The sequence below is a fragment of the Stegostoma tigrinum genome, chromosome 13, assembly GCF_030684315.1.
Source record: "Stegostoma tigrinum isolate sSteTig4 chromosome 13, sSteTig4.hap1, whole genome shotgun sequence".
Lineage (NCBI taxonomy): Eukaryota > Metazoa > Chordata > Chondrichthyes > Orectolobiformes > Stegostomatidae > Stegostoma > Stegostoma tigrinum.
The window spans coordinates 49,367,623-49,394,006 of NC_081366.1; the positions used below are offsets into that span (position 1 = coordinate 49,367,623).

The 26,384-nt window shown below is 40.3% G+C and overlaps 1 protein-coding gene across 3 annotated transcripts in view; it reads left to right on the forward strand.

The window, feature by feature from the left end:
* Positions 1 to 26,384, forward strand: part of htr4 (5-hydroxytryptamine receptor 4) — a 170,362-nt gene that overhangs the window by 134,771 nt on the left and 9,207 nt on the right. The window contains exon 9 of one of the 3 annotated variants that reach the window (XM_059650526.1): positions 1,291 to 1,334. The exons of the other annotated variants lie outside the window; for them this stretch is intronic. The gene's annotated coding sequence lies outside the window, so the exon portion shown is untranslated. Of the gene's footprint in view, positions 1 to 1,290; positions 1,335 to 26,384 lie in introns of those variants that run through there. 3 annotated transcript variants of the gene reach the window in all.

A 26,384-nucleotide genomic window follows, 5' to 3' on the forward strand; every position in this document is an offset into this window, starting at 1 on the left:
GCATTTTGATCTCATTTTTGCATTGCTGCTGGCCAACAGTATGAGCTGAATATAAACAGGGAATTAGCACAGAGAAACAGAAATCATGATAACTCTGTTCACCCACATGGAAGTGAGAGGGACCATTGATGACAGTGAAGGGTAATGAAAGAAAGATCAAAGATGGCAGAAACTGGGAGTAATACTTTTGAGGCACCAAGAGGGAGAAATCATGAGTGCCATTTTCAGAAAGAAAATAGGAAGTACAAGAAAAGTTATTTTAGGGTGTGCTGGGTAGAAGTGGCCCAATGTTAACTGAGGGAATTAGGAGAGGGTGACAGCATGTACTGGCAAATGGAGAAAAGTGCCGTTGTGATCTCTGAGTGATGAATATCCTTGGCAAAAATACTGGCTTCCTTACCCAATCAGCCAGAAAATGGTGCAATGTTGCATGGCAGAGAGGTAATAGAATATTTACAATAGTCATATATTACAGAATGAATGAATAATTAATGGCACTGTAATCCTTTATAATGTAATCATACCTTTTTTGTGAGGAGGTATTGATAAGAGAAAAAGATGTTCTTTGATAGTGAAACATTGAAATGTTTTCTCCAGCATTCATGCTGTGTAATTGAATAGATATGAAACTACAGGACGGTATTAAATGGCTTCGTGTAAATGCAGAAAGATTAGCAGCTGTTTGAGATGTAACTATACTTAGGAGTTTGGGATTCAGATAATTTACTGCATTTCAATCATAAAAGAGGTCTGCACTAAATTAGACAGAGACCAATGCACAAGAGACATTTAATGTGGAATAAAGCTGAGTTGCCAACAACATTGTTCATTATACTTCAGATCAGATTTTAGTCCTTCTCCAAGTTAGACTAAAAAGAAAATCACATCTTTATTTGAAAATGCCTTTAATATTTAGTCACTGTAGATTGAATGTAGTAACATGTCACACAAATATGATTCCACTGATATATAATAACTGAGCTGCAGTTTAGAAGAATTATATGCATTGGAGCTGCAGTGCAGCGTTAGAGCATCAATGCACAGTTTCCCATATTGTCAGCTTTAAATCTCAGCTGTGACAACAGAATATATAAATTAGATGCTTCCCTGCTGTAAATGACAACTTATTTTTCCAGCCTTTTCCTTGACAACAGAAATTGCTGTTAACTTGAGGGTTAACTCAGATTCTTGAACAAATTCCCACTTGCATATTAATGCAAGATCCCATGATTTTTAGATGTAAGTATAAGTTTTATATATAATTTTATATATAATTTCATACCCATACAGGAGGCTGCCCAATGTAGCAATGAGGAACATTAGCAGGAACAGCAGTAAGTATGCCACTAAATCAAGCATTTAAAACCTTCTTTTCATCATGTACAGCAGAGCAAACCAGGTGTTTTCTCATGTATATTACACTAGATCGTTGGCTGTGAAAATAGTACAAGTGAGAGATAAAAATCATTGATAAAGCATGAGGGTACACCAGAAAGTTAGTGAAAATAAAGATATCCTATTTGTTTTGTATTTCTAATAGAAGAAAGTTGAAAACATTTAGTTGGTCAATTATTAGGTCTACAAATCCCCTTTAATAGATTTAGTGAGACATGGTAAAGCCTTAGGGGAAGACATAAATGGTCAGACGGTGCTCCTAAAATTAATAAGGATGTTTAGGAGGTGGATAAGCGTTGAGAAGGCTGTGTGAAAGCAATTTAGGAGTTTTGAAAAATAAGTGGTTGTGAACAGTTAGTAGTTTGGGAAGAGTTGTTGAAGCTAAGCAGAGAGAGGGAATGATAAGTAGGAGATGTGTCAGTGTATCAACCATGGGATAGGAGAAAAGGACAGACTCATAAATAAGTAGCGGCAGATTGACCATGTTAAATTATAATGCAAAGGAAAAGGAGAGGAGCTGTATAAGAATGGAAAGTTAATTAATGATTTAGATGTGAATGTTTCATGCAATCAAAACTAACATTAGCAGTAATTTTTCTTCCCAGCTTTGAATGAGAAAAAGGAACAGTTATGAACATATTGCATTTTTTCACGATGACAAGCAAATCATAAATAATCTTCGTTGTATTTGTTAGATTCTAATTGTGAATAGATGAACTGTGGACTGAATGTTCCAACTCTGTTAGCTCATTAACGTGTGTGCAAAATACAGGAGTAAATAGATGAGCGGTGATTGTAAAACCCCGTGGAATGCCCTGATGTTGTGAAAGGTACTATATAAACACAAGTCCTTCATTTTATTATTTTTGACATCTTCCAGTTCAATAGTTTACAATAGCAGAAGAACATTCCTTTTGAGCTCATAACACAAACTACAACCAAAGGAAGGCATTACAATGAAATACCTTTGAAGTCCTGGCCAGAACTTTAACTGCCAAGGGGAGGTGTGTGAAAGTGTGGTTCTGTGGTACTAAATCCTGTGAAAGTGACACTGGATCAGAATCCAAAAACCATCCCATCCACCACCATGTTCTGGATTTACCTAATGTGGAGATGTTCCCTTGTGGATGTTAAGTACATATTTTCAATATGCAACCAGATAAATTATTCTAGTTTTAACCAAGCATTCTGGCTTTTACAGTCAGCACTCACATTTTGTGAGCAGTCAACAACATCACAGAGTCAACTAAGCACATGGACAGTGGACAGAGTGAAATTGTGAAATGGACAGGTTGACGAGCCTTTAAACAGTGAAATTTGAAAAGCTGCAACAATGCCCAGGTGAAAGCTCACTGCTCGCTGTATGTCTTCACTACTTGTCCAACTTCTAGGAAATCAGTTCTCCTGTCTTGGGCTTCCTTCACCTTTGTTTCCCTGCTGACAACATTCAGTGTAACATTGGAGACACTTATGCACTTCCACCTTCAACCTCTGACAGAAAAGAAGAGGAGTTGCATTACCTTGTCAGCATCACTAGTTAATTTCTTCCCAACCACAGGTTACCAGATCCTAGTAAGTGAGACCGCAAAAGCAAGGCTTGCAGACATTGGATTTTCTCTACAGTCATGTCTGAACACTGTCACTCACAGAGGCTCAGGTTTTCATTGGTAGTCCTGCTGTCACCTGAAGCCTCCTGGAGCAAGATGTCCTCCTCAGTGGGTCAGTTACATACTGTCAGTGGTCAATAAGGAGTGTATCACTGGACACCATCTCTTAATTCCACGAACACCACCCTCACACTGTCTCTTCCTCATTGTCTGCCCCTTTCTTCTGCAAATAGACAAAGCAAAGAGCAATGAGGACTGAAATGGATGGTGTAGACAGAGAGAACAACATCTGTGAGGAATGTTTGAGGCATGCTACTAGAATGAGGCTGAGTGTGAGTGTCAGATGTTCAGATGTAAATGTGAGGAGATTCCTGGAGAGACAGAAATGAGTAAATCTGCAAGGTGTGTTGGTTTGAGGAGTTCCATGCTGATTGTGAGGCTTGGTGCCTTAAAATATTTTTCTAATCTTCCATATCCTCATGAGATGCTATATGGATACTGCTTCTGATTAAATGGACTACATCTCCGTTGCTGATTTAGAATTAAAATTAGAATTAGGTTTTATTGTCACATGTACTCAAGCACAGGAATACAGGAGAACAGTGAAAGATGTACAAGGTTGTTTTCCGACACCATCTTAGTTGCAAAGTTACCTAGGTACAAAACTTAGGTATGAATTAGAAAATGAAGAAATAACATTAAACGTTTAGCATTACAATCTTTCTTAAGTGCTTAGGCATGGCTCTGGACCCAGACTTTTCAACCCTGACACTGACAGCACCACTAGCACCAGTTCCCTCGCCATGTCGCTGCCACAGAACCGGGTCGCCGTTCTTTGGCGCCATCTTATGTCTGCTGATGACATCACAGCCTTGAGACTGCACTAAGCCAATACAGCTGCTGCTGAAGCTGCCAGGTGCTCTCAGCCACTTCCACACACAACTAATGGTTACAGCGTCTGATGTCTTCCTCACCTGCTTAGGAAACAGCACCACACTGCGGTCTCTCACATCATGCAGCAGGATCTTCAGGTTAAAGGCTGCAACCTTTCTGACTTATGACATGGTCACTGTAAAATTCCTTCTGATAACAGAGTTGGCATAATATCCCACATGCTCTCTCTGATAGGTCAGCTATCCTAGAAATGGGAAACCAATACCACAGTTCAGCTAAAGAGCCATTGTGAAGCTGGGGTCTTCGAGAGGTAGGCTCCCAGTCTGGTAGGGATGCCTCCATTGTACATGGCTCAACTGAAATGGAATACTGCCTGTAGTCACTATTGTATGGCAGGGAAAACTACAGCCAGCTTCTACACAGCATCTCCCACAAATCGCAACATGATAATGATCAGATAATCTGTTTGAACGATACTGATTAAAGGTTATGTATTGACCAGGACATAGGGAATAGCTCCCCTGATCTTCTTTGAAATTTTATCATGGTGTCACTATTTAAAAAGGGCAAAGACACTACTTAAAAGGGAGGGAGAGAAATAACAGAGAAATACAGAATAGTTAATCAGACATCAGTATTGGGGAAAATGCTAGAGTCTGCTATAAAATACACAATAACAGAACATTTGGAGAGCATCATCAAACCTGGACAAAGCCAGTATGGATTTGTGAAAGGTAAACCATGCTTAACAATTTTGATGGAGGCTTTTAGAATGGAACTAGTAGAATGGATAAGGGAGAACCAGTGGATGTAGCATATTTGGATTTCCAAAAGGCTTTTATTAAAATCCCTCATAATAAGTTAGTGAGGAAGCCTAAAGCACATGGGATAGGGGGTAACATTTTGGCATCTCATCCAAAAACATCTTAACACAAACTCTCACTAGAAGGACTGCAGGAGTTGAATCTACAACTTTCCAGTTTAGCCAGGATAGTACTGCCAAATGAACTACACCTAGCACCTATATGAGACCCAGGACCAAACAAGGTAGTATAACGTGAGACTGCAGCTAAAAGATAACTGAAAGGATATTTAGAAGGAGCAGACTTGGGATTGGAAAAAAAATAAAAGCAGGGAGAAACTGCTACCAAAGATGCCAGGAGGGAGAATGTGTAGGCGAGATAGGCTGACACAGAAGCTATATGCACAGAGATAATTGAGATAACTGAAGGAGGGCAGTTCTTTCAAAGTTAGTGGAGGGAAATTCTAATGTTGAAATGATTTTTTAAACTTGGATCTCATGTTAATTTTTGAAATATATGAGAGCCAATTTAACATTAACTGTCAACTGTAACGTCATTAACTGTCAACTGTAACGTGACACGACTTTAAATAGGAAGCTGAGAATCTGGTATAGCACTAAAAGCACAAGCAAAATTCAGCAGAAAGCATCAGTAGACCTTAAAGACGACAAAGTAATTCTGTCATTTATTATAGGGGTCCCTTCTGAGCCAGGGGGAGTAGGAGTTCTTTGTCAGTGTCTGCAATGTATCTTTGCACCTCTGAAAATTGGGCTTTCCCTTTTCGGTGACTACTTTCTGCAGTGCACCTTGAATTAATGTGAACAATGCTTCTACTGTGTGCTGATGGTTAAGTGCCTGAATATTAAAGGCAGTGGATAGAGTATCAGTAAAATCGGCCACTTTATGCTGAATGGGATTGATTTCCTTGAGTGTTATTGCAGCTGCACTCGTCCTGGCGAGTAGAAAATTTCTTTTTTTCATCTACCTTTTTAACTTCAGAAGATCAGCAACTGGTTCTTCAAAATTTAAGGGAAATGTAAATTGCGCTGTTCAATCATTTTGTTTAAATTCAGTAGATAGATCTGACACAATTAAGGCTAGCTTCATGTGACTTTGGTCCTTTGAAACTTAAAAGGAACAAAACCCACTCAAACTTTGTAATAGATATTGTGCGTCAGCTGTCTTTTTTAAGTCTGCAATAAGGAAACAATTTAAATGTGCTGCACAGCATAAAATTAAAAGCAATTATTTACCACTATAACATCAAAGAGTAAGCTATGCTATAAGCACAATTTCTTCTATGGAATTTCTATTAGAAAGGTTGTTAAGATAATTATTCTTAATGATTTCATACTGTTACTATCACAATGCAACTGAATGAGTACTAATTTCCTAAGAGTTTTGAAAATGTAATCTTTTAGTATGAGCATTACATTATTTATGTGCAACTCCTTGAAGACCTATAATTAAAATTTATAATAAACACTTTATTATTATAATTGTTTATTGTTTTGGTGACATGTAAATAATAATATTTTTTAAGTGTCTAAATATTTAAGTTTTAATTTCTGCTTGATTGTGAAAGTTGTTAATTATAGAAAGGCAAAGTAGAGTGCAATGTATTCACAGCATAATTCATATTACATAAAGATGATATATTATCAGTTGACACTTTATATAATTGTTTGCTTTTGATTAAACCCTTTAAACCAAGTAAACATCGGTTCCATAAAGAGTTTTAAGTGCTCCAATTCCGTCTTTTTAGCAGATTGTAATTTAATAGCTCACATATTACAAGATTTAATGGAATAATTTTAAAATAACTTTAGCAGGAGTAATCCAGCTAAGGAGTATAGACCTAGAGTAAAGATATTGTTTGCACTTTAATGATACTCAGAAGTTTTGTTTCATTGCATTAATGGCAAACTGTTCATTCATCTGTATATGATACTCACAAATCAGGAAAAGCTGAATTAGAAATTTCACGAAGCAAGTTATTTATTCACTTGCAGAAAAAAAGACAAATGCTAAATACAATCAATCTGAAACTGAAAGAGACCCCATCAAGATAGGCACACAGAACATAGTTTGAAAATAAAATTTTAAGTTTGAAATGACAAATGCTACATTGGGCAGGTAGTGTTATAGTGGCAATGACATTGAACTAGTTCAAAGAGGGGGCTTGAGTGGTGGTGGTTAGGTTCAAATCTTGCTAGGTAGATGGTGAAATTGAATTAAATATGAAGGAAAAGCTAGAATATGAGCTACCCTTCACAGTGACTGCTTTGCCACTGTTGATTACCATAAAATAAAATCACTAATGTCCTTTAGGGAAAGCACTCTGCCATCTTTACCTGTACCTGACTCGAGATCCACAGCAATGAGGTTGATTCCTGATTGCCCAGAGGAAATAAATACCGGCCCCTGTGTCCCATTACCAATTTTTCTAAAAAACGAGACAAATAGTAGATGTGCCCAGTGGAAAATCAGGTTTTGGTTATGGAAAATACACAACAACAGAGGAAGAACAGCAATAAGTGAAAGGCTGTATCACACAAGCAAAAAAAAGAGTAGTGCATGTCATGCTAATCCCATGCTTCTGTGGATATGAGTCATTCTGGGGATGCTAAAAAAAAATTGGTGGATGCGTGGAAACAAGTCTACTGTGTGAATCCTGTGGAAATAGGATGGTTTATTTGAAAGTCTGGTTTTGGAGCTAATTATCATTACCCCCCATTATTTAAACTTGCCTGGGCATGCAAGAACACCACCTGCAGGTTTAACAATTAAACTTGAGGTTAAAACAATTTTCTTGAGTGGTTTACCAGACACCCCATTCCACTTTAGGTATGGCATGCACTAGCTGATCCACAAAATGTTTGAAGATAGCTCAGCACCTGAGGGAGATAACACACAGGAACCCATATGCTTCGAAGTGTGGAGGAGGTTCAGAGGATGTCTATGGAGTAATGGGCTGGAGGTGGGGGAAGAGGAGAGCAGAGTGGTGTTTGATGAGAGTGGGGTTGAGAACATACCTTCAGCAGCAGATGTTACTGTACCTAACCTCACCTCCTCCTCCCATTCCTCCTGCAACTCAAGGGGACTCTTTCAAGCCTCACGATTTAACATTCTTATTCTTTTTATGACTCCACTATGATCTCCAATTTGGTTTAGTAGAATCAAATTTCTTCAGTTTAGATAAGTCCTCACAGAATCTCCCGAAAAATAAAATGTTACTGGAGTACTGATGAAGTCTTGACAAAATGTCCCGGAAGTCTCTCACTCTTTCAAACGTTCTCTTCAAATACAATCCGTTTCTAGCAGTAAGCAAACCACAAAATTATATGTATCTTTAAAATAGAATTCAGAATCTTCAGCAATGATTTCTTCTATGCATCTGATCTCTGTAACAAGAGGGGTTAATTTAACTTCCACACTCTAATAAATGCCAGCATACAATTTAATTGACAAGCACAGCATTAACAAAAAGCCATTCCAGGACTATGCTTCAACTCCTTTACCAAGACGGTATCTTGTGCTGAGGACAACAGATCAAGGCCCTACATTGACCAGTTTAGAAGCCCGAAACTATTGACAATATCACCCACATGTCATGTACCGTACTAAGAATGTATTCCAAGCTGTGTACCAGATGTTGCATTACTCTGTCTCATAATTTGACGGTATACTAGTGTTTCATAGGTCATTTGCACAAGAAAATAAATAAAATCCAAATAAGTACATAATGCACAGACTGTGACAGATGCATCATGGTAAACCTCACGTTCAAATAACAACCCATCTGAATCCAATAAGCCTTACATCAGATTAGTGATCCCTCTGAAACCCTGGAAGTTTAATACCCACTGTTACTTCCTTGATTAAGGGAGCAGTGTGCATGAGGAAATAACTCATTAAAGCTCATTAATTTCAAGTAATACTGAAAATATCTCAAAAAACCCATTGAACTGAGAATAATCTACACTGCGTTACAGCACGTATTTGAACATCACATGAACTTAAGCGTTACAATCATTCAGTAACTGAACAAATTAAGTTGCTTGGGATAAATGTTAGTGCCTGTCATTCTTTCAGCAAGCTCATATTGACTTCTTGGTAGTTGTCAAGAAAAATGTAACAGGAAAAATGACCAGCAGCACCACACTACATATATGATGATTTAACAAATCATCAAATATGTAGAACAGAGGAAAGTTATTCAGCCCATCATACTCATACAAGCTTCTTGAAAGAGTTTTTTTAATTAGTTATACATCCCTGAACTTTGCCCATAGCCCTGCAAACATTTACAATTCCAGTTTTGAAAGGAAGTAGCATTAAATCTGCTTCCGCCATAATTTCAGGCAACTCATTACAGGTCATAACAATTTGCTGCATAATCCTTCTTTCCTTCAGTATATCTTTGGCTCTTTTGCCAAATACCTTATATTCATGTACTTTCTTGCAAAGTTTCTCCTTTTCTGAATACCTCTATCAAATTTCTCTTTAACTTCTCTGCTTTAAACAGAATATCCAATCCCTCCCTTAAACTTTGCTGCTCCAATGAGAACATCCCTAGTTTCTTCAGTCACCCCCCTGAAGTCTTTCATTCCTCAAGCCATTCTAGCAAACTCCAATGTTTTGGCATCTTACTTAAAGTATATTGCATGGTACTCAGCACAGTGCTCCAAGTGGTCCCTAACCGGTGTTCTATGAATGTTAAAATGACCTGTTGCTTTTGTACTCTGTGCCTCCACCTGCAAAGCAAAGGATCACAATTACCTTAGTTTGAGAACTTTAATCTTCTGAACTTTTTCTATCATCTCAAAAGCTTGAATATTTATATCCCTTGGATCGTTGCTCCTGGACCCTCTTTAAAATTATACAACTCAGGTCTATTATTAGAGTATTACCCTTTTGCATTCTTCCTGCTAAAATGTATCATCTCATGTTAAATTTCATCTGCCACATGCCTGTCCATTTTGTCTCGCCTGTCATATGACGGCTGAAGTCTATTACTGTCTCCCTCACTGTTTATTTCATTTCTGAACTTTGGAATTATGTCCTCATATGCTAAAGTCCAGATCTTATATAAAACATATCAAATGGAATAGTGCCCCGACACGAACCCTAAAAGACAATATTTAATGCTTCAATCCAGGCTGAAAAACAACTTTTCAAGACTTGTCTCTGCTTTCTCTCCTTTAGCCAATTTTATTTCCAAGCAATCATTATCCTTTTAGCCCTATGGTTAACAAATGTATTAATTGCATTTTGGAATAAAATCTTTTGAAAGTCACATCAAGTACATGTCTCTCATCAACATTCATAGTAATTACATCAAAGAAGTAAACCAAATCATTCAAATATGATTTGCTTTTAACAAATCAGTGTTGGCTCACATTAATTAATGCACATCTTCTAAAGTGTCAATTAATTTTATCTGTGATTAATGCCTCTGAAAATTGCTGTATCACTGATCACTAGACATGTTTGCCAACTCATCTCTCTCATTCCTTTTGAACGAGAATGGAGTGCAGGTTCATATTTCCTTGAAAGCAGAGTCACAGGTAGACAGGATAGTGAAGAAAGTGTTTAGTATGCTTGCCTTTATTACTCAGTACCATCAAGTATGGGAGTTGGGAGGTCATGTTGTAGCTGCAAAGGACGATGGTTAGGCCATTTCTGGACTACTGCATTCAATTCTGGTCTCCCTGCTATGGGAAGGGTGTTGTGAAACTTGAAAGGGTTCAGAAAAGATTTACAAGAATGTTGCCAGGGTCACAGGATTTAAACTAAAAGGAGAGGCTGAATAGGCTGGGGCTATGTTCCCTGGAGTATCGGAGGCTGAGAGGTGATCTTATAAATCATGATGGTCATGGACTGGGTGAATAGTTAAGGTGTTTACCCCAGGGTAGGGGAGTAAAAAAAACTACAGGGCATGGGTTTAAGGTGAGAGGGAAAAGACTTAAAAGGGATCTAAGGAGCAACATTTTCACACAGAGGGTGGTGCTTGTATGGAATGAACTACCATAGGAGGTGGTGGAGGCTGGTACAATTACAATATTTAAAAGGCATCCAGATAGGTATATGAATAGAGTGAGTTTAAAGGGATGTGGGCTATACACTGACAAATTGAACTAGATTGGTGTGGAATGTCTGGTCAACATCATGAGTTAGACCAACAGGCCTGTTTCTGTGCTGTACATCTCTATGACTCTAAGACTGAAACATAGACAATTGCCACTCCTCTGGCAACATTTCTATATCTATGGAGGAGTGGAAGATTGTGGGCACCACCTCAGCAATTTTCATGCTCTTTCCTTGGCAATTTAGAATGCACTTTGTCCAGGCTGAGTGACTCTTCCATTTTGAAGGCTGACAACCATTTTAGCACCTGCTGCTTATCTATTTTTATCCTATCTAATTTCTTTACTACCTACTCCTTTACTGTGAGTTTAATATTTTTAATTGTAATGTACACTGAACACTGTAGTGGTTCTATTGACTGGGCTGCAGGTGAATTCAAGCTGAATTATTGAAAACTCTGCTGCACTATTCACATTTTGACTTACCATCACGTTGCAAAGTTACTCACCTTAACAGAATTATATTTTTATACTTGTTTTGTTAGTCAGATTTAAGTAATTCTGAAAGATTTGTTCCAAATTGGATTTTGACGTGCTAGACATTCATTTCTCACAGCATCTCCTCCTTTAATGCGGATAGAAAAGCCTGTCCAACAGCCCTGCATGACCATCTGAAAGTCTAAGGCTACTGAAAGAGTCAATGTCAAGACAGTGTCTTGAGCAGTCCTAACTTTGCAACATCCATTGGGGCAATGGGATCTATCACTTAATAGACACATAGGAAGAAGCCAATTCGTGACATAAACAATCTCAATGCTGTGTTGCTTGGCAATGATCAGGAACTGCAGATGGGGCATCAGTTCTTGCAATACTGGAATCAATTTTGTTCCTACCTTTCAGAGTTACATTGAGGCTGTGGATGCTCATAGATTGTTGTTTAATGATTGTAGATTTACTGTTGCTTAAAAGACAATGAGTTCCCATTTATTCCCAGAAGCAAATAGTTTTTTGTTTGTTCATTGCTTAGTAGAAGTTAAATTTGAAAATTGTTTGTTGGCTTTACAGCACAAAGTTCTCACAATCAACTATGACACGATATTTGCTACATCAGGTATTTGTGCAGAGGAGTGGTGCTAAGGACAATTGGCCCCTCCCACTTTATTCTTATAGCTGCCATTACAATGCAGTTGATTAGACGAGTGCCAATGTATTTATGAATGCAATCTTTTACTTCCAATTAAATGTCATCCATGTCACCTCAGTGTGCTCGGAAGCTTTTGTTTCCATTTTCCCTCGTGTGCCTACTGTAAAGGGCATTCTTGGCTGGCAGCATTTGACCTGGCGCGCAGCTGGGCTTTAAATGTGGTGCCATTGGGAAACCTGGAAGATTCCAGTCATGGCGAACACATCCTCTGCTAGTGAGCAGAAGAGAGCTCGGAGGAGCTCTGTAGAGGCTTGGTGCATAATATTGAAGTGAACAGCAGAAAATTGCATGCACTAACTTGCTAAAGGTCACAGAGGGAAACTGTTCATAGATCTCCCCACAATTGACAGTCATAAAATTGAGCTCTGATTTTCTGCGAAGGAACATTTAAGAGGGAACATTTTGGAGCACTGGAGAGAGGAAGTAACAGGGTCCTGTCTCAGATCAACTTGCTATCAGAGATTCTGGCTATCTTTTAACCTTTCCAATTGAAGAACCAAACCAAATTTCTGCAATAGGGTTGCAGCTGCGCCTCAAGAAGAGTGAAAGCAGGAGAAACCTGGTATACCAAGTAAGAAATAGATGCAAACCCAACTTCATTAACCTCAGTTTCTTCAGTGGACCACAAAGGTATTAAAGGTCTGCAAAAAATTTAATCTTTGGATAGCAAGTACAGCAGTCAATTTTTTGTCTTTTAAAACCAAAAAGAATGTCAACTCGTCTTACAAAGACAATCTTTTCATAGAATCTCTGCAGTGTGGAAACAGGCCTTTTGGCCCAACAAGTCCTTACTGACCCTCAGAGCATCCCACCCAGACTCATCCCCCTACAACCTACCTGGTCTATGCATCCCTGGACAGTACGGGCAATATAGCATGGCCAATCCACCTAGACTGCACATCTTTGGACTGTGGGAGCAAGTCAGAGCACCCGGAGGAAACCCACACAGACATGGGGAGGATGTGCAAACTCCACACAGATAGTCACCCAACGGTGGAATTAAACCCAGGTCCTTGGTGCTATGAGGCAACAATGCTAACCACTGAACCAGCATGCCATTCCTTGGGTGTGTTTGTCTGTTTGATTGTCTCAGTGGGTGCATTGGCAAATATATTTTTGGTGTTCAGGAATATACATTTATCTTTCTGATTAAACTTAAAATAAATAATTTCAATAGTTTGTTCTTATCAGATACATGATTTGGGAGTTAAACACTGTGAGCAGAATTTTACATGGTCTGACTGACATGGGCTATGGTGAGAATTGCAACAGAATTGAAGGAAATGTCAACTGAGACCCATCTGAACAGCAGGAGCCTAATTCTTCAATGTTTATACTTTTCACAAGTGAGTTTCTCATGAGGTGTTGGTGAATTGCCAGTTGATACTAATTAAAATTTGTTTATCACTTTGTTGATGGTCCAACTCACCTTATTAATGTTCACTTATGTACCTTATCGAGATCATCAAACAAGCATAACATTGAGAAGACGTGACAATGGGTACCTAGCGAATTTAGCACAATAGTTGCTCGGGGTGACCTCCATCTTGGACATCGCGCACCAATATTTTCTTTTCAATTCATTCATAGAATTAAGTCATTGCTGGCTAGGGTGGCATTTATTGCCCATCCCTAATTGCCCAGAGAGCAGTTAAGAGTCAACCACATTGCTGTGGGTCTGAAATCACACATAGGCCAGACCAGGTAACGACAGCTGTTTCCTTCCCGAAAGCATGTTAGTAAACCAGGTGGGTTTTCCCAATAATCATCAATAATTCCAGAGTTTTACTTTTATCTGTCATGGCAGGATTCAAACCTGGGTCCCTAGAACATTACCTCGGTCTCTGGATTAATATTCCAGCTATAATGCCACTGTGCTATCATTTCATTTTCTAGTGCATGCTTCCTGGGCAGTAGCCACATGCATCCACAGCCAACAACATTGGCTTTCTGATATATGCCAACCTCTAAGAACACACATGGCATATGCCTACAGGACTCACCAACAGGAAGCTTCTGCACTTCAATTTGGACCTCATTACAATCATTGTAATGCTGCAGCAAGGACAAAGTGCTCTCAGGGGTACACACCATGCTCATGGACTGGAGCAGACTGCATCTCTTCACTCACTGTCAAAGTCATTTGGATGCTTCAAGCATCTCTGCATTGCATTGCCTTAGCTTGCCTTTTTTGCACTTTACCACTCAGCAAGAGATGCCGATCTCACTGAGCTTCTGTCTTGCCGTGACATTTAGTGCAGGCACACAAGATGGAAGCTTGTCATGGTTGGCAGCAGGTTTCAGTCAAATTCGGGGGAAAGTCTTTGGATACAGGGTAGCGGCGCAGTAAGTCAAGGACAGCCTCCATTAGCGGTCCACAAGCTTGGAAATGGTCAGTCAGCCATTCGGGGTGATCAGAGTCAGAAACCTTTCCCCACAAAGGGTAAGGAGCTGAATAACAGTCAATCCATCACTTCTTCAGTGTCTTTCTGCCTTACTGCAGTCTGTTTTCCTCCTAGAATGCAGGTGTTAAGGGAGATGAAAGTGACTGATACTTTCGATATGAGTGGAGAATGCCTCAAACAAGTGAGTAAGCAGTGCAGAGGGCATTCAGGATTAATGGTGTCAGGGGTTGGGATGACAATGAGTGAGGAAAAATTGTGTATACATTATTGAGAGTGGTAGAGCATGAATTTTGGTGTGAGATGGGTACAGAGGCAGAGACAGAGAGACTGTGAGATATCACAGAGAATGTGATGGCCCTCATGCTGATGGATTGGAGAAGATCATTGACCTACATCTTCCTACATTACTGTGCATTCCTGCAGACAGAGCAACGTTGGACCATGCCGACATAATCTGAAGTCATGGTAACCTGCTGAAACTCGGAGAAGAGAAATTCCTGCTTCTGTATCACCCTGTCTGGCAGGACCCTGAGCACAAAGCAGAGCACCAATTTGTTCCTGTCCAGGGCTGATGACAGGAACAGCGCAGGTCACGTCCAGACTGCCAGTTCTTGTCCAGCAGAGCAATGGGCTTTTCAAGTTGGTATGGGTGCAGGAGATACCAGTGAATTCTGGGATGTCCACTGAGTGGTGAGTTGTTCTTGAAAAGATGCATGGTAAGATGGGACCAGTGTTGGATTTGAGGAATCCCATAAGGGCATGGTAGTTAATTAACAAAGTAAGTTTAGTAAGATATGGAGAGAGAGCTCATTAAGCCTCTCAATAGAAATCCCTCCAAAAAACTCAATGCAGCTCAGTCTTAGCCAAAAATAAGTAGCATTCAGCCTTTTACATTTTTAAAAAGCACACTTGTCTTCAGTCAGTCAAGAGGAGGTAAATGGAGAGAATTAGCCAAACATCTCTCAGACTGAGATCTCAGAGAAACAACTGAACTGGAACAGATGTCAGGAAAAAGTACGTAGCTTTAAGTTCCTAAAAAAGAAATTGAGAAGCGGGTATTTAAATTATTTTCCCAGGCTGTGTTTAATTCTTAGCTTTGGCAGAAGGAACCAAAGGCAGCATTTATGTGGATGTTAATCTTCTGACATGGTTTCCTCATACCATATCTGCTTCATGGGTGGCAGCCAGATGTAAAAAGGAGCTTATGTTATGACTGGTCCCCATTTTTTTGTAATCCTGGTGGAGACAAATGAATTGGCTTTCCTTATTCATTCAGCTCCTTCTAGGTTGGGTGACAACAAGGTTAATTTAAAATGATCCCTTCCCTTTGAATGATCCCATATGCATATCTTTCCCACCTGATATATATGTGTAATATACAATATACATTTATAAAGAGCTAAATTAGTCGACTTTCTCAGTTAAAGAAAGAGTGAGTTTATTAGCTATGAAATCATGAGAAAGGACAATGAAATACAACACATATATATATAGATAAGTCTAAAAAGCCAAAGTATTGAAAAAAACACATCAGTCTTTGGCGTCTCTGAAAGAAATGGATTGTGAAATATCATGGTGATTCCAATATCGCCCACTTTGGCAATTGAGCAAGAGATTCTTGGTTCTGCAGAAAAGGAGTTTGTCCAGTTTCCTTCAATAATGGCTTCACTGATTGTTTTCAGCAGAAAGAGAGGCGTCATTTATTTTTACCTACACAAGCAATGGCGCCTAGTGGAATTTCTCAACTATCCCTTTTCACAGTGCACTATATGACAGTGAAATCTGAACTACAAGCAACTGTACTAGCACACAGAGTACTTCTCTTCATATTCCTGGAAGGGTAAAAGTACAAACCTTACACCCGGAACCACCTTTCATTCAACACACACCATGCCCATAGTCTGGGCCACAATCCATGGATTACTGTTCAATTTATAGCATTTGAACCTTTGAAGTATTGCTGTCTGAAGCTCCTTTGATATTCTTGGGATTCAGTGTAATCTACACAGGGATTTTAGACAGCCACTGAAATCGTATCCTCAGAAATCTTTTGGTTTATTTGTCTTTCTTTTAAAAGGCAAATGTTGTACTTAAAAGCTCAAAAATATCTGCAAGTTATTTGGGGTTCTGATCTGTTTTCAAGGCACTTGCCAATGGATCAGAGTCAGGGGCAATGAGTTAGGGCAGAAATTTCGACATATCCAGTCATTAGAAGTTGTAGCCATATTACTATATATTACTTCAATTTTAATGTTTATGTGTCTGAAGATTTATTTAAAACATGCATTAATTATGGAGAGAAGTCACATGATGTTACTATTTAAATGTTGGGATGAGATTTGTTGTTCTTCATTAGTCTTACATATACTAAGGCAAAAATAATAATAAATTTGGTCAATTATATAATTTTTTTATAATTGGAATCCTCTGTGCAATCTTAAATATCATACAGCAAAATTGATGGGTCGGTGAAAGTTCAAAGAAAATAAATCCAATGAATATATAATTTTTAAAAACTTGAATTTTAGGAGGATGGTAATTTTTATTGTTGGTGAGTGAGAGGGCACTAGTCAAAAACAAAGAGAACTGTTAATCTAAAATGAAAACTCAAGTCATTTAGGATAGAATATCATTCAAGAGACTGTATCATAAAGGAAAGCAAGGGAGCAGAAGGCAGAGCATATTTCAAATGGAACAGTGATATATAATATTCACACAATTTAAATACATATAAAAGGATTGTAGTAAAAATGAAAGAATAAAATACACCCTTGTATTTTGAGAAGGAAACAGTTTAGATTTAGAGGTTATTTTAGTATATTTATAGTGTATGCCTCATCTGGAATATTCTGCAATTCTAGTTGCTAAATCGTTTTTTATGAAATTGTCCTTGAGGACTCACAGAGGTGAGTGAACATGTCGTGATTTCAGATAACAATTACATTTTCTTTGCAAAAGAGGATCCTTCAAAGTGAATAAATTGAAGTTGATGCAATTAAGAAGAAAGAACGGGAGATTTTGTGCAGTTTTCACCCAAGTTGTTTTATAAAGTGCTACATAAGATTATTAAAGTAAACTATATGAATGATAATGGAAATGAATTCTGGAGGGAAAATACATTCTGGAAGTAGTGCAAGGGCTCAAAAAACATTGCCAGCATTCTATACACCTACCAACATTTTGAAGACTGGGTCATGATGCCCTAATCTTTTATTCTATCAAAGCAATTCTCACAATTTAGATCTCAAGTCATAAAATTGTGATTTATTTTCTTTGAACTTTCACCAACCCATCAATTTTGCTGTATGATATCTAAGATGCACAGATGATTCCACAGATAATTGTTGCTCAGTATAATCCACACGGGATGAATTTTGATTTTTTTTTGGTAACTGTTTCTGCAAAGTACATTTGTGAGCAGAAGGAAAATCAATCAATTTCCAGCTGAGTTTTAAATTGCCTTAAAAGCTTTAGGGTAATATATTGATTGTTTAAATAATCATCATGCTTTTCATTTAAAAGCTTTTGAATGCCAGGATTTCCTGTCTGATTTGGAGGTATTGTTTATATTTGGGTTCAGGCAAAATGGCAGCCTGCCTACATGTTTAAAGTGCTGCAATATGTTCATATGATTTGTTCCAATACGTCTTCAAAAAACTTTGAAATGCATGTGTCATATTATATTCCATCAAAAATCAAACAAGCTAACATGAAGTGGCATGGAAAAGGTTTTTTTTAGATTTATTAATTCATTCTTGAGATGCTTGTGTCAATGGCAAGGCAAGCATCTATAATGCTTTTCTTCTATCAGGATGTATTGGAACACTTGAGAGCTGACTAATGAAATGTACATTTTCATGACATCAATATAAATACTTGTGGGAGCCACAGTGAAATATTAATTGCATTTATACTTGATTAGGCTACTTATCGGCAAATTTTACACGGCAAACAAAATGACAACCATTAAACAGAAGATAATAAAATGTGAGGCTGGATGAACACAGCAGGCCAAGCAGCATCTCAGGAGCACAAAAGCTGACGTTTCGGGTCTAGGCCCGAAACGTCAGCTTTTGTGCTCCTGAGATGCTGCTTGGCCTGCTGTGTTCATCCAGCCTCACATTTTATTATCTTGGATTCTCCAGCATCTGCAGTTCCCATTATCTCATTAAACAGAAAAGCCACATAACTTCAGAAGAGGCAAGTCCAAGGATGGCAAATAAGAATAACTGCTGCTTCAGGGAAGGTTTTGTGACATAATCAATAATAAGGCTACCAAGAATCATTCCAATTTCACCTGTAATTGCCCCAGTAGTGATCTGCCTCCAACTGCCCAGCCATTTTAGACAGCACTTTAGAGTCAAGCATAATAAAATTGATCCAGAATCACATATGTTTGAAAAGTGAAAGTGTAGGTAAATGTGCCCTGACTAACCTTGACCATTTTGCAAAAACCCTTTTTAACTCAGACACACTATGAGGTGAAATAGATAAACGGGACAAGAGTTGGGGAAGGTCCAACTCAACTTATAGAACACTTCATCAAGGAAAAACGATATTTATCAGCCTCTACCATCATACTTTAATTAACCTCTGTCAGACTCTAGCAGTATCTTAACAGGATTCTTCGGTCAACATCCTTAAATCTCTAAGTTTCAAATTTACGCTAGCTATCTACACCTGACAGGCACTTCTAAGGATTCCTTACACACTAGGTCCCTACCATTGTATTTGAACTGCTTGTTGAAAGGACTATTAATGCCCATTCAATAAAACTGGGACAGACTGTTCCTCAGTTTTGGTGTTGGTAGATTTTTCAGAATCCACAGCGTTGACTTGGGCTGCCCCTCTCATTTAGGGCTCGTTCTGGTCTTTGAGTCATCTCACCAAGGTGGTCCTCTCATGATGCTGTTAAAGAATGTGCAAAAAGCAGAGAGCTGAAGTTCCAGATTGCCCCTTTTATCCCCCTCATCGTGGCCTTCTGGAAGATTCCGTGCTCTTCATCGATATTTGCACCGGTGGGGGGAGCGAGAAATCCAATGAGGTGACTACTTTCCATGTTTGGACATTGCAAAATTTTGAACCTTCAACTGTCAGGTGCTGTCCTATGCCTCTGGTCACTTACTGAGTTGGGCGCCACCAAGTCTGCATAGCAGTCTTCTACAAAGCAGGTCACTGGAGGTATAAACAACAGTTCATTCTGAAAGAATGTGGGTGTTAGCACCTGGCCAGACCATTCCAGGTAAAATATCACTTCACCTGGGAGGTGTGTTTGGGGCTCGGACAATGGGAATGGAGGGGATGAATGGGCAACTGTTATATGATGGCACACAAATGTGCCATGGGACAGTGAGGAAGTGTTAGTATCATGGAGGAATAGACCAGGGCATCACAGAGGAAATGGTCTCTGCAAAATCTTGACAGTGGAAGGGAGGGGAAGAAATGGCAGAAGATGGTCCTTTGAATGCGGAGACTAGTGGAGTGGAAAGTGAGAACAAGGGGAGCCCAATCATTGTTCTGGAAAGAAGTACAGTTATTGAGGGCAGAATGCAGGAGATGGTTCAGACATACCAAAAGCACTGTACAACAATGAGGGGAAAATCCTTAGTTGCAAAAAGAGGAGAATGGAATGGAATCTTGAGGAAGCAGGTTGTGAGGAGATGTAATTGAGGAGTTGGTGGGTTTATTGTGCACACCGATGGGCAGCCTATCTCCAGAAATGAAAACACAAGTCAAGGAAGGGAAGAGAAGAATCAGAGATGGACCAGGTGAAGGTGACAGAAAGATGGAAATTGGAAGCAAAATTGATTACATTTTCCAGTTCCAGATCACAGCAAGAAGCGACACTGAAAACATCATTGATGTACAGAGAAAAAGTTGTGGATGGGAGCCCAAAAGAGATTAGAAGAATCTACATACCCCATAAAGAGACAGGCATAGCTGGGAGCCATGCATGGCCACACCTGCAGAAAATGAGATGTGTTAAAGTAGAAGTTGTTCAAAATGAGAATAAATTCAGCCAGATGAAGGAAGGTCGTGGTGAATGAAGACCGATTAGGCCTCTTTTCAAGGAAGAAGTGGAGAATCTTCAGGCCTTCCTGATGGGAAGGGATGTATACAGGGACTACATGTCCATGTAGAAGAGAAGGCAGCTAGGACCAAAAAACTAGAAATTGTGGAACCTACATAAAGTTTCAGAAAAATCAGAAGTAGTATAAATGAAAACAGAGTGAATGAGGCGGGGAGAGGATATAGCAAAGACAGGAAGAAATAAGCTCAGTGGAGCAGGACCAGGCTGAAATGATGTCCCTTCCAGGGCAGTCCTGTTTGTTGGCTTTGGAAAGGAGGGCTGTGTGACATTGAGGGACAATGAGATGGATACATTGGAAGTGAGATCTCCAGAGGAGATGAGGTCTGTGGTAGTCCTGAAAACTACAGCCTGGTAGTCAATGGTGGGGTCATGATGTGGGGAAAGTTAAGAGAAAATGTCTGAGAGCAGGCACTCAGTTTCCACTGGGTAGAGGACACCATGCTAGACAACAGCTGTATCAGTAGGTCTAATAACAAGGTCAGGGTTGGACCTGAGGAAATGGAATGCCATGCTTATAGCTCCACTTCAGACAGTGCAAGCCAGGAATTATACCTCACATTGTGCTGGTCCAACATTATTACCAAACACATAGCCAAAAGGAAAGGAAAACTTACAGGCTTCTTCATGGACATGGATCTGAACGTGTCAGTGCATGGAATGCTGCTAAGAAGGGCAATTGTTTGCCCAGCCAGCTAACACTGGAGGCTTTCCCACCAGACATAACTAACCTGGACTCAGATTGCAGACTGAACCGGTGCTGGAGCCTGTGTGAAGTGGGACGCCCTACCTTAGAAAGAAGGTCAAATATCTTCTGCACTCCACAAGGATAAATGCTGCCTCTTCTGCCTACTTGACCACACTGAAAAAGCCACCACTCACTCTAACTCTACCACTGCACATATTTCACCAATGTTCTTGGACTACAACTCTCAATATGTGCTAAAATGTAATGCAAACCACAGAGATTGACAGCCAGTAACTGAGCTCTAAAGACCTTGCATGCTACGAAAGCAATGTGAATCACTTGCTAGCCAGTAGGTCAGCACTGAAGTCAGTCGGTCTGTGTTGTCAAAACAATAGGAAGTGTTTAGAGGGTAGCAGCCCCCAAGTAAGTAGTAAACTGAATAAGTGCTAAGAAAGCAAATTAGAACAATTGGATGCATCCTGTGTGGATCCATGGGATGTGTGAGCGTCTCTGTGTACAAATTGATGTGGCACAAGCATACAGGGTGTCCCAAAGTCAAGTGTTGAAGGATTCAAGTGATATCTGAGTTGGTCTGAGAGCAGGCTTAATGAGTTCATGAGGTTGGTGCTTTACTGATGCTATGTGGCATCGATGAGGGCTTAAGGAGGATGGTGGCCATGGAGCATGTAGGGATGTTGTTCTGAAGAAGTTGTTGCATGACGGCCCAGGAAATGCAGCAACTGTCAGATATCAACACTGACTTATATGTTGGGGATTTACATTGTCTAGCTTCTTGGTGATGGAAAGGAGAATTGGAACATCAAGAGTCAGATTTTTTTACACCATATTTTTCCATTTTTCTCACCATTACTCATGATCCACTGCAAAAAAATGGCTGTCTGTCTTGGCTTCTTTTGCATTCTAGTTAGCAACAGAAGCCAGCGCATTATAAAGATGGATGCGATTGTCAACTCATGGCTGGAGATGTGTATGGGTGAGTGGGGACAATGTGGAGACAAGTCATGCCCTGAAACCTACAGGCATACATTTAACTTCATTTGGCAATGTAATACAACAATAAATACTCTAATGATTCATATTTTGATGCGCAATCTGGAATCTTAACACACAGTGAGTTATTGACATTGGAATCAAAAGTACCAACCAAGCTCATGTGGATGATCAGGATATCTTGGGCAATTCTACAGCTGTCGGACAATGGATGTGCCAGGACCAAGTCGGCCAGTTCCAGTGTTCAAATGGGTGAATACCCACCCCCAGAGGTGGCATGGAGCTGCCAAATGACCTTTACAACCAGGCTGCTTCTCCTTGGGTCACTGGAGTCTTCAAATAGGAAGCACGCACTCTGACCCATGCTGGGAAACTGCTGGGTGACCACTTTAATGTACCTGTGAGACAGATCATATGACATTTGAGATGGTAAAATTCCAGTGACCCGGTAAAATGGCTGTCAACTGGATGTATTCTAGCCAAAAAGCTGGATCAATAATATGACCTCCAGCCACAGGAAGTTATATTCGCTGGTTTTCTTACTAACAGCAGGTTTTACAGGTTTTTGGTGAACACTTCCTTTCATTGAATTTCTGCTTCCTTGTGGCACTCTCTACAGGAAATCAGTGGCATAGTTTAGTCAGGCAAGAAACACTGGGCTGAATCTTACCTGAAATCAGCTAAGTATCATTTTGTATCAGTGATAATGGGAACTGCAGATGCTGGAGAATCCAAGATAACAAAGTGTGAAGCTGGATGAACACAGCAGACCAAGCAGCATCTCAGGAGCACAAAAGCTGACGTTTCAGGCCTAGACCCTTCATCTGTGTTTATCCAGCTTCACACTTTGTTCTCTAAGTATCATTTTCATTGCATTTCAGTGAAGGTTACCCTTCGCAAAGCCTTGTGATGTTTCTCATACTATCTTCACAACTCACCTCATCTACGAAATGTCAAACCCCTATGGCACTTTGTTTATCCAAGGTGAGCTGGTTCTTTCAATCGCCATAAACAAAAGTACTGCCCCATGCTGTGAGATCTTGGGATCCCTGGCACTAGCACCATATTTCAAAGGCCAAACTATCCTGCAGAGTTTAAGACATTTGCCTCAGACATGGCAGACAAAGGGAAATTGATATCCTTCTTTTTGGATGGTTTATCCTATGCTGGCCAGTCTGGCAATGATGCAATGACACCAGACCCTGCCAGACTGGCCCAAGGTTGCCATTCAGTTCAGTGCAATATTTGGCCATCTGGAAGGATGCCAGCAATACCATAAAGTCTTCTGCACTTTGTCAGGCTATGTGCCACATCCTCTCTGCTACATCACACTCACTGAATCTCTGCTTGCATCCCCTTCTCACCAAGACTCATGGTCTACACTCTCAATATTGCATGTAGTATCTTCCCTCTGTCATTCTCTCTTACCCCAAACCAACACAATACTAACTCTACATGCCATGATTGCTGCCTACTCACTCACTTGGGATGTGTTATGTTTTCCCCAGCTCTAACAGCTGCACCAGACACTATAAGCCCCTTGATCCCTCCCTTTATATCTCATTTCAGGAGACAACAGTCTACATAGGTCCAAAACAGTCTAAACGGGCAGTGAAGTGCCTGGCAATTGGTTCCTCATCAACTATGACGAAAAGATCTTGTCTCTCGTTGGCATGGATCAGAGCACATCCTGTAGAGATGCAGAAATAAATAAGTCTCCACAACCAAGTCAGAAGCATTTTTCTTTGCTGTGTTAGTCTTCCAGTGCCCCTAAAGTGAATACAGGACTTTTTTTATTTTTTAATTTCTGGGACGTAGGCATCACTGGCTCACCAGCATTTATTGCCCATCCCTAGTTGCACTTAGGAAGATGGTAGGAGCTAATTTCTTGAACTGCTCAAGTCCACCTTCTATGGGTTGACCCACAATGCCATTAGGGACGAAATTCCAGGATTTTGACCCCGCAACAGTGTAGGAATAGTTATATATTTCCAAGTCAGGATGGTGAGAGCTTGGAGGGGAGCTTGACAATGGTGGTGTTCCCATGTATCTGCTGCCCTTTTCCCACTAGATGGAAGTGTTCATGGGTTTAGAAGATGCTGCCTGACAATCTTTGGTGAATTTCTGCAGTGCATCTTGTAGATAGTACACACTGCCGCTACTTAGCGTCGGTGGTGGAGGGAGTGGATGCTTGTGGATGTAGTACCAGTCAATCAGACTGCTTTGTATTGGATGGTGACAAGCTTCTTGAGTGTTGTTGGGGCTGCACTTACCCTAGAAAGTGGGGTGTAATCCATCACACTCCTGACTTGTGCCTTGTAGATGGAGTGCAGGCTTTGAGGAGTCAAGAGGTGTGTTACTCACCAAAGTATTCCTAGCTTCTCACCTGTTCTTGTAGCCACTGTGTTCATGCGGTGGATTCAGTTGAATTTCTGGTCAATGGTAACCCCCAGAATGTTGACAGTAGGGGATTCAGTGATGCTAACGCCATTGAATGTGAAGGGCCAGTGGTTAGACTGTCTCTTGTTGGTGATAGTCATAGCCTGGAATTTGTGTGGTCACTTGCCACTTGCCAGCCCAAGTCTAGATATTGTCCACATCTTGTTGCATTTGGACATGGACTGCTTCAGTGTCTGAGGAGTCATGAATGGTGCTAAACATTGTGCAAACATCGGTGAACATTCCCACTGCTGATCTTATGATGGAGGGAAGGTCAGTGATGAAGCAGCTGAAGATGGTTGGGCCCAGGACACTACCTTGAGGAACTCCCGTAGAGATATCCTGGAGCTGAAATGTCTGACCTCCATCAACCACGACCATCTTCATGCGTGCCAGGTATGACTTTAAATCACTGGAAAGGTTGCCTTGGATTCCTATTGATCCCAGTTCTGCCAGGGTTCCTTGATGCCACACTCAGTCAAATGCAGTCGTAATGTCAATGCCACTGTCACCTCACCTATGGAATTCAACTCTTTTGTCCATGTTTGAACCAAGGCTGTAATGAGGTCAGTAGCTGAGTGGTCCTGGCAGAACCCAAACATGTTACACGTTCTAGCTCTTGTTCATAATTCATCCTCGGTTTTGTGTCCATGCAGATGCATTCATAGATGCAATGGCCTCTGTAGTTAAGAAAGCAACATTATAACATATCCCTATTTCAGAGGAAGTATCAGATTAAGAGTTGGGAGCACCTGTATATGAGCTCTTCACTGCCTGGTCTCTACAACTGGTAGAGGAAGAAACACCCAGGTCATTGACACTTAATGGATTTCCAGATACCAGGAATTTAGTCAGCCCCAGGCATACAATAATACAGTGATGTTGGCAACCATTGATTTTGTCCGCGTGCATAGGGAGGAACAGGAGCAGCAGACCGGTACATGAGAGGCAATGGTTCTCTTTGCCCAGAGGCTACATGAATGTACTTACACTATGGGGACTCAAATGCTGCGAATGTGTAATTGTCCAGCTGCCTCCATGGAAACATTAGTGGCCACCATTGAGGGCCAGGTCCAGCTCTATCAGTGTCTGCTGGATATACACACGGACCTGCACTCCGTCACTTTAGCTATGGGCTTAGTAACAACAGCAAGGGGAACGGGGAACCTTGACCTCATTTTAGGTGCCCCTTCCACATAAGGAGACAGTTGGAGGATGAACTATGTACAGGTCAGCCAGAAGTCTCCTCTCAGGACACTCCAGAATTGGTCAAGACTTCCCCTGCTGGTCTCCCTCAGAGTTCAGGCAGTGGAGGTTGCATATGCATATGGACAGGACACAAGTCATAAATGCCATCAGGACCAATGAACCAGCATTCCTAGGCCACCATTGGGCAGGTTCCCTTCACCCCAGCAGTAGCACCAGAGACTGCAGTGAGACATAGTGGGAGGAAAGTTAGGAGATCTTCTAAGGGAGCATGGGTGACGCTGTGGCGATGATATCACATTTGTAAATCAATGTGAACTTTTCTTCATCAGCTTTATGGGCAAGTCTTTGTGTAGCCACATCTACAAACATTGAAGGTACAGAGCCTAGTGCAACGTAATGTTCAATGGTACAAGGTGTGAAGTGAATAGGCTGTGGTGATTGACAGGTGCGGTCTAAGTTGACAACTAGGATCAATTTTTCTGGGTGGCAAAACATTGCTTGTGCCTCACAACCTTTAGTGGGATTGATACATAATGTTGTATGAAGTGGTCA